This window comes from Oryctolagus cuniculus, chromosome 1, assembly GCF_964237555.1.
Source record: "Oryctolagus cuniculus chromosome 1, mOryCun1.1, whole genome shotgun sequence".
Classification (NCBI taxonomy): domain Eukaryota; kingdom Metazoa; phylum Chordata; class Mammalia; order Lagomorpha; family Leporidae; genus Oryctolagus; species Oryctolagus cuniculus.
In genome coordinates this window covers 174118531-174126405 of record NC_091432.1, presented here as the reverse complement: position 1 = coordinate 174126405, position 7875 = coordinate 174118531, and the positions used below count along the sequence as shown (strand labels likewise).

Sequence of the window (7875 nt, the reverse complement as noted above, 5' to 3'; positions counted from 1 at the left end):
TTTAAAAATAAATATTGACAAATGTAGCAGTCCAATTCCAAATCCAGAGCATCTTTACTCTGGGGGAAAGTTACCAATTCAACCCAACAGCTCCCCTGGACACCACTTCCTAACATGTTTTTGCAAGTTCTATGAAGGGAGAAAACCATAGAAAAAGTTTAAATAAATATACTACTATACGTTCAAGAACATGTTTCTGATGGAAATAGCATAAGAGTCATTGTGGACAAAAACAGAAAAAGTAAAACATCAAAAAATATGAAGTTGGGATGACAAGAAAAATTACATAACACAGAGAGATCATATTTTACATTTTGTTTTATATCTATAGCATGTCTTCAATTCTATTTGTATTCTAGATACTTAATAAGGGCAGTGGTCAATTATGTTATATCTATATATCTATATCCATATGTAAACTCATTAATTCTGTTCAGGAAGCTTTTAAAAATACTATTTCTTCTTATTTAATTATTGATTAAACTAAGCAAAAATACTTAGAAAATGTCAAAATTTTTCAAGACTGAAGTTATATCCAATGTTGAAATATGATTTTAAAGTAATAGTCCATTAAAATGAAAAAAAAAAACTTTAAAACAACTTAGTTTAGATTATGTAGCATTTAAGACTCATGTTCTCATGTAAGTAAATATAAATATATATTATATAACTTCTGTCATCCTACTGTATTTTTCATTACCATTTGCTTATTGCCTTGTTTTTGCTATTCATTTACATGACTCATCTTGCATTACTTATTCATTTCTCATCAACAACATGCAGCTAAACAAACATATTTACACATATTAATTCTTTCATCCATTCATACTTTCACTTGATATCTGTATTCATCATTGCTGGTTACCTATTATACAGGAAAGCAGAAAATGCGTGTGTGTGTGCACAGTGTAAATTCTGTGCATACGTATAACTTGATTCATTGTGAATGGTTTCCATGTCTAATTTGTGAACATTCCCAAGTTAGAGATTCTTTTTGGGAGCATTTTTTTTTTTTTTAAAGTCAGCAGAGAAGCAGGTTTATTCACACGCAGACGGAGAGCAGCACGCTCGGGAGGGGCGCAGGCAGGCTCAAGAGCGAGCTGCACTCTCCGAGGTTCAGGGCCATCCCTGGGCACTGGAGTTGTGCACAGGGGTGGGTTTGGGGCAGAGCTTAACCAATCCTATAGAGGGCAGTTTCGGCAGGGCTTGCGTGCCACCCATTTCCCAGCCCAAGGGTCATGGCATCAGGTGCATCATGGAAATAGGTGGCTCAGCCATGGCACTTAAAATGACCTTACAAGGAGCTGAAGGCCACGGCAGGGACACAGCTGGCAGCCACGTTGTTTATTTTGTGGTGAAACCTTGGAAGCTGTGATTTTCCACCGCAAGGAAGTTGGGGTGGGGCTGCAGCACAGGCGGGGCTAGGTGACACTCCAGCTTTCATCTCCACATACTTCAATCAAGTTGTGTAGTTCTTCTTCGCTTCCGGTATCTAGGATCTCTTCACCGGGTCTGTACTCCACGGCTATTTTACCACTTTCTAAAACCACAATCGACAGTTTCTGGAACGCATTTGACAAAGCCTTCTGAATGGCAAGGTTCTGGGCTGTCTTCTTCTTCATAAGGAACAACAATGGTCCTTCCTCCTCCAGCGTATCCAGCGGCTCCTCGGCCACGCCGACTCCACGACTCGAGCACTCATAGGATGGCAGCACCACCTCCGAGGCACAGAAGACCTTCAGGCTCCGCTCCGCAAGTCGCCGCTCCGTCTCTTCATTTTCCCTCTCTTCAAGGTCGGAGAGCTCCTGAAGCTTGATGATCCTTTTTGACCATCCATTGAAACCCAAGCAGTAGTTTGCCAGCTCTTGGCATCAGGAGCCGTTTAGGGCAAGGGCCTGATGTTGAACTGCCTTATGTCTGGGGCCAAGACGAACCTTCACTGGAGTCTCCTGGAAAAGCAGCTTCCGGTCACAGGCCGCCTGGGCTCTGCGCGCGTCCCTCGCGGAATATATTATATTTTACAAATACATTATATTTTACAAATGAGTAGCTTTTCGAATATTAACTTTTGTTTTCTCAATTGAGGAAATACAAATCTACATTTATCAATTACAAATAATTCAAGAATTATACAAATATCTTTGGTGAATTTAAAAATCTAGGGAAAATATAGCAAAGGGAAATTTTATTCATTAGCAATTATTTAGAAGCACATATATTTTTCTACTGTGTCTTGAGCTTGGACAAGGTCATTTAATCTTCTCTTTAATCAATTCTTATAATCCTGGCCCATTTCCTAATTTTAATATTATAAATTTCATAGTATTATTATTACTTATTTCATAATTCTCTACCATTTTATAAGAATGTGTATCTGTGAGCATGTTCAATATCTTTTAATCCAGTATGCTCAAACTGATTGGAAAGGCATCTATTTTTTTTTTTAATTTCCATTCCAGTGTGAATATAACAAAATTTTTTAAATTAAGTATTCAGTCCCTTAAAAATTACTCAGATATTTGGAATTATTAGTATATTAATGATATTAAGCAAGAATTGCCACCATAGGGCAATTAATGCTGTGATGTGCACCCCAGGAGAAAGAGGAAAGCACAGCAAATGCCTGTTCAAGTGCATCAAATTTCAAAGATTTTAAAATATAAATGGCTTATGGTGTAGTAATTTTGAGCTCAACTCTAGAAACTTTTCTTCTCTTCATATAAAATGATACTAATTTGCATCATTTCAATTTGTTTTTCTCTACCAAATTGGCTGGTATCAAAATGCTTTTATTTATACAGGACAATCAGAGTAAGTAAAATACTCTTTTTTAAGATAAAGTCATATTGCTAATAATGGTACTTGGTTTTATGAAAAAGTATTTAGGGTTGTAAAAAGATAACATATCAGTGCTTCAAGTGTAGGGAATAAAGCAAACATTTTTAATTCACATAAGAGGTATAAAAATAATATTCTGAGGCAAACAGTTTATTTATGAATTGCTCCTGGAAAAAGATTGCTTCATTTATTTATTTAAAATGTTCAAGTTATTAATGGAGTATTATATAAAAATAATAATTTGTAATTTTCCTTGCTTAGGATAATATTAATTATTTATTTTTGAAAGCCAATGCTTGTGGAAATTCACGTGGGGCTTCCTATTGTTAGGTTTTATTTTGTATCCAGTTATAAATCAATAATTGAATTGTTTAACAGTGCACAGAGTACCTTGATTAATCTATCCTCAAAATAAACACAGACAACAAACATCAAAAGATCCAGTACATGTTTTTCATTCTGGAAATAATAAATATGCCATCATTTTAGAAAAAACAAAAAAACAAAAACAACAACAAAAAAAAACCTTGGGCTTTTTAGACAAGAAATTAATGGAGAGCCAGTGTGTGACCCAGCAGATTAAGCTGTTTAAGACAGCACCATTCAGTATTTATCAGAGGTACGCTTCAATTCCCAGATGCTCTGCTTCAAATCAAGTTTCCTGCTAATGTGCCTCAAAAGGCAACAGATTATGGCCCAAAGGTCTGGACCTCTGCCACCTGTGTAGAAGATCCAGGTGGAGTTTCCTGGCTCAACACTTTGGCCTGGCCCAGCCCTGGTTGCAGTCATTTGGGAAATGAACCAGCAGATGGAAGATCTCCCTTTCTCTTTCTTGCTCTCACTTTCACTCTAGCCTTTGCTCTCTCTCTTTCTCTGTCATACACACACACACACGCGCACACACACACACGCACACACACACGCTCCCTCTCTCTATAGTAAATAAATACACAAAAATTTTGAAAATAAATTGAAAAAAGAAAAAAAAAAGAAATTGATGAGAAAATAAACTAAAATAGTTACATAAAAATAGTTCTTAATTCGAAAAGGTCTTCTTAAATAGAAAACTGCAGATAAACTAAAATTCATGATAGTAAAATTGAAAACTAACCTAATCTAAGGTTTAGGTACTCATACAAGTTTTACAAAGAGACAATGACCGTGATACTTGGTTTTCTGGATTTTTTTAAACTAAAAACCTAAAACCAATCTGAATATATTTCAATAGCAGATTTCAAAAAAGAAAGCACCTTGCAGGTATATAAAATTATGAACTGCATTTTTATACAACAGTGTGAATGAAACTGCAGAAAGAATGTTACAAAAGAGAAGATGGATTTTCTATTTTAAAAAATATCCGAAGCAATTTATCACAATTAGGTAAATTCTGCAGTGTTGTGGTCATGGATACTACTTATATTATTGTGTCATCATCAGAATTGTAAAAAATATTTTTAGGTCAAAGAAACAGATCACTCATTTTTTATAAGAAATAAATATTTCTACTTTCTCGCAAATTGTAAGATCTGTCATGAAGGATATTGCATATAAAATAGATAAATTTGACAATAGGATTGGAGAAACATAGATCATCAAAAACAACATCAGTCACATTAGTGTTGATGGAAGTTAGCCCAATTAGTTTATAAATAAGGGGAACCAAGACAAACAAGGCTACAATGTGTAAATTAATAAGCAGGAACCAATGTGTTCAGCAGTAACTGATCTTCAAGTGTCTGCAATCTGATTGCTTTCTGTGAACCTTTCTCAAAGTTTGATTGCAATTCATAATCTACACTGAGATATCACTAGAAATACTGATACTTGCAATGGGCAATATGCTTGAACAAGAAAAAAATCTGGTCATAATGTTCAAGTTGTGAAACCCTGGAAAAGTAAATAGGTTTTATAACAACAACTGAACAAGACGCACTGTAAAAACATTAATATTTGTGGATAGTTCCTTCTGGACAGAAGTGTGTCCTTTATCTACCTGTGACATGAAGCGTGGCTCCCATGTCCTACTATGAGAGGACAAAGCTTATTGGCGATCTATCAGCAGCATATTGATAGGACTATATTAGTTCTTGTCCTTCAGGAATGAGTGTTTCAAATAAAAGTAATATTTATTCCAAATGTTACACTAGGTATTTTTGAGCCCTCAAATTGATTTTGAGAGAAATTTCTGTCTTAGACCCATCAGAATCACTTTTAAGTTAGAGAGAGCCATGGGAATCAGGACAGGCCAAGGAACTGAATGAAATTACTTGACTTTAGAAGAAAATGGTTAAAATAACAAATTGGCTGCAATAAAGACAGTAGAATTGCTGGAGTCACAAGAGAAAACTGACTGTGGTAGTGAAACTACTTTGTCTATTGCTATAAAACTGTTCAGGGAAATCCTCAAATTTCACTGCCTCTATTGCTCATAACAGGGTCAAGGAATCCATGCTACAAAAAGTAATTTCTCAGTTACATTTTTATAAAACATTGACTTATATATTAAAGAAACTATAGAAAATGTGAAAGAAACTTTCAATTAACATGTTTTAAATTTTAAGTATCTATATAATTGGATTTTTTCAATTACAAACATAATGGTAATGTGCTGGAGAAATTTTCTCTTAATTAGGACAGTTATTACAAAGATCTCAGCTGAATTTTTTAAGTTTCTAAGTAAAGTTTTACCTAAAAGCATTTATTGAGACCAGCATTGTGGAGGAACAGATTAAGCCACTGCCTGCAATGCCAGCATCCCTTACAGGTGCCATTGTTAGTCCCTGCTGCTCCACTTCTGATCCAGCTCCCTGCAAATGCATCTGGGAAAGCAGTGGAATATTGGCTAAGTGCTTGGATCCCTGCACACACAAAGGAGAACTGGATGAGGCTCATAGCACCTTGCTTCAGCCTGGCCCAGCACTGGCTCTTGTGGCCATTTGGGGAGTCATCTAGCAAATGGAAAATATCTCTTTGTATTGCTTCCTCTCTCTCTCCTCTAACTCTGCCTTTAAAATATAAAATGAATCTTAAAAAAATTCTTCATTAGCATAACCTCAGAAATTATCCCTACCCCAAATCATCTAATGAATGAATGAGTAGTAATATTCTTACAAAAAATAATGATCCTCCATTTTGCTATGTTCTAGGTGTGTATTTTTACAAGTAGGCAAATCTACTGACCTTTTTATTTTCTACAATTTTCACTAATTTTTATCATAGGATAATGCTATGAATGATTTACTATTTTTATGTTGCTCTCCACCCAAAAAGCAATTTCAAAATGTTATTATTATTAAAAAAAAGAAGAGGATTTCTGAGTTTCTGCAAGCCTAGCAATGATAGTTATCACTGTATTGGGAACAAGATAGTTGTGGAAACATACCCACATATGATATAAATGATAATGTCCCTAAAAATATGTACACTGATCTTTTTCCCAAGCACTGGAGCATTCAGCATGGAACTCCAGGGGTTTCCCTCATTTTTTCATGTCTTACTGAACCTGTTGAACTCACTCCTCTATTGAATCTGTGTTGCTGTCTTTAAAATGCTGCTAGTTATCAGCTTTGTCTTTGACTTTCTTTTGTTCAAGTGAGGATCATGATTTATAGATTGTCATTTTAAACCATTTTAACTAAAGTTTTGACTCTCATGCTCTGTTTTCCTGTTCTAAGTGTAATAACTTGAAGGGAGTTTACATTTTAATAGCATGCTTCTTTATTTTCCTTTTGGAAATTTATCTGAGCTGTCACTTTGCTGGGGAAATTAGTTCCTTCCATGTGGTACTTTTATTTATTCAGAAGCAAAAATGGATTATTAGTGTATTAGTTATATGTATATATATACATATATATACAATTTTCTCATTAATGTTATATTCCAGTACATCTATATGTTTTTAATATAAACCATATTATTTTTCACCTCTGACTTCTATATTCTTTTTTAAGTTTTATTATGTGTTTGTGTATATAACCACAGACAGAGTCTTCAAAACTTGGTGGAAAATGTACATTTTCCAATTTCTTATTTTTTCATATTTATTTGAAAAGCAGAGTTACACACACACACACACACACTGAAGAGAGAGAGCAAGAGCCAAGAGCGAGAGGGAGAGCCAGAAAGAGTTCTTTCATTTGCTGATTTACTCCTTAGTAGCTGCAATGGCCTGCAGCTGGGACTGAGCCAGCCCAACTGCATCCAGGCCTCCAATGTGGGTAGCAGGGGTACAAGCACTGGGTCCATCTTCCACTGCTTTCCCAGGTGCATTAGCCAGGAGCTGGATAGGACAGATCCAGGGATGTAACTGGCACACATATGGTAGACCTTCGGAATCACAGGCAGCAACTCAACCTACTGTACCACAATGTCGGCCTCACTTTTTTTTTTTTTTTCTGTTTTTTAAACAGATTTGTTTATTTGAAAGGCAGCAAGAGACAGAGACAGAGAGAGAGAGAGAGAAAGAGAGGAGAGAGAGAGAGAGAGGAGAGAGAAATATCTTTCACCTACTGGTTCACTCTCCAAATGGTTGCAGCAGCCAGAGTTGGGCCAGGATGATACCAGGAATATGAAATTATATCTGAGTCTCCCACACAGGTGGCAGTGGCCAGAGTAACTGGGCCTTCATCTGCTGCCTCTCCAGGGATATTAGCAGGTAGCTGGGTAGGAAGCAGGGTAGCCAGTACTTGAATTGGCACTTCAATATGGGATGCATGTGTCTGAAGCAGCAGCTTAACCTGCTGCAGAACACCAGCCATTTGTGTGGATATATGTGTGTATGTGTATATGTAAATGCATATATATGTATGTATGTATGTATGTATACACACAGAGAGAGAAACTAAATAGGAAATTGTTTATAGAGTTATCAAACAGCATTATAATATTATTCTTTATTTGAAAGTTAGTAAAACTTAGAAAATCACTTTTTGGTTCATTTGCCTTAAAAAAAAACTAGTATCTTATTTGGAACATTGTTTAAGTATTATGCATATAACTGCTTTTAGTCTAAGTTATTTGTGAGGCCAGTGCTGTGGC

The 7875-nt window shown here is 35.6% G+C and overlaps 1 pseudogene; it reads right to left on the bottom strand.

The window, feature by feature from the left end:
* Positions 1-1003: 1003 nt before the first annotated feature.
* Positions 1004-2009, bottom strand: LOC100351554 (RAD52 motif-containing protein 1-like; annotated as a pseudogene).
* Between the last annotated feature and the right edge of the window lie 5866 nt (positions 2010-7875).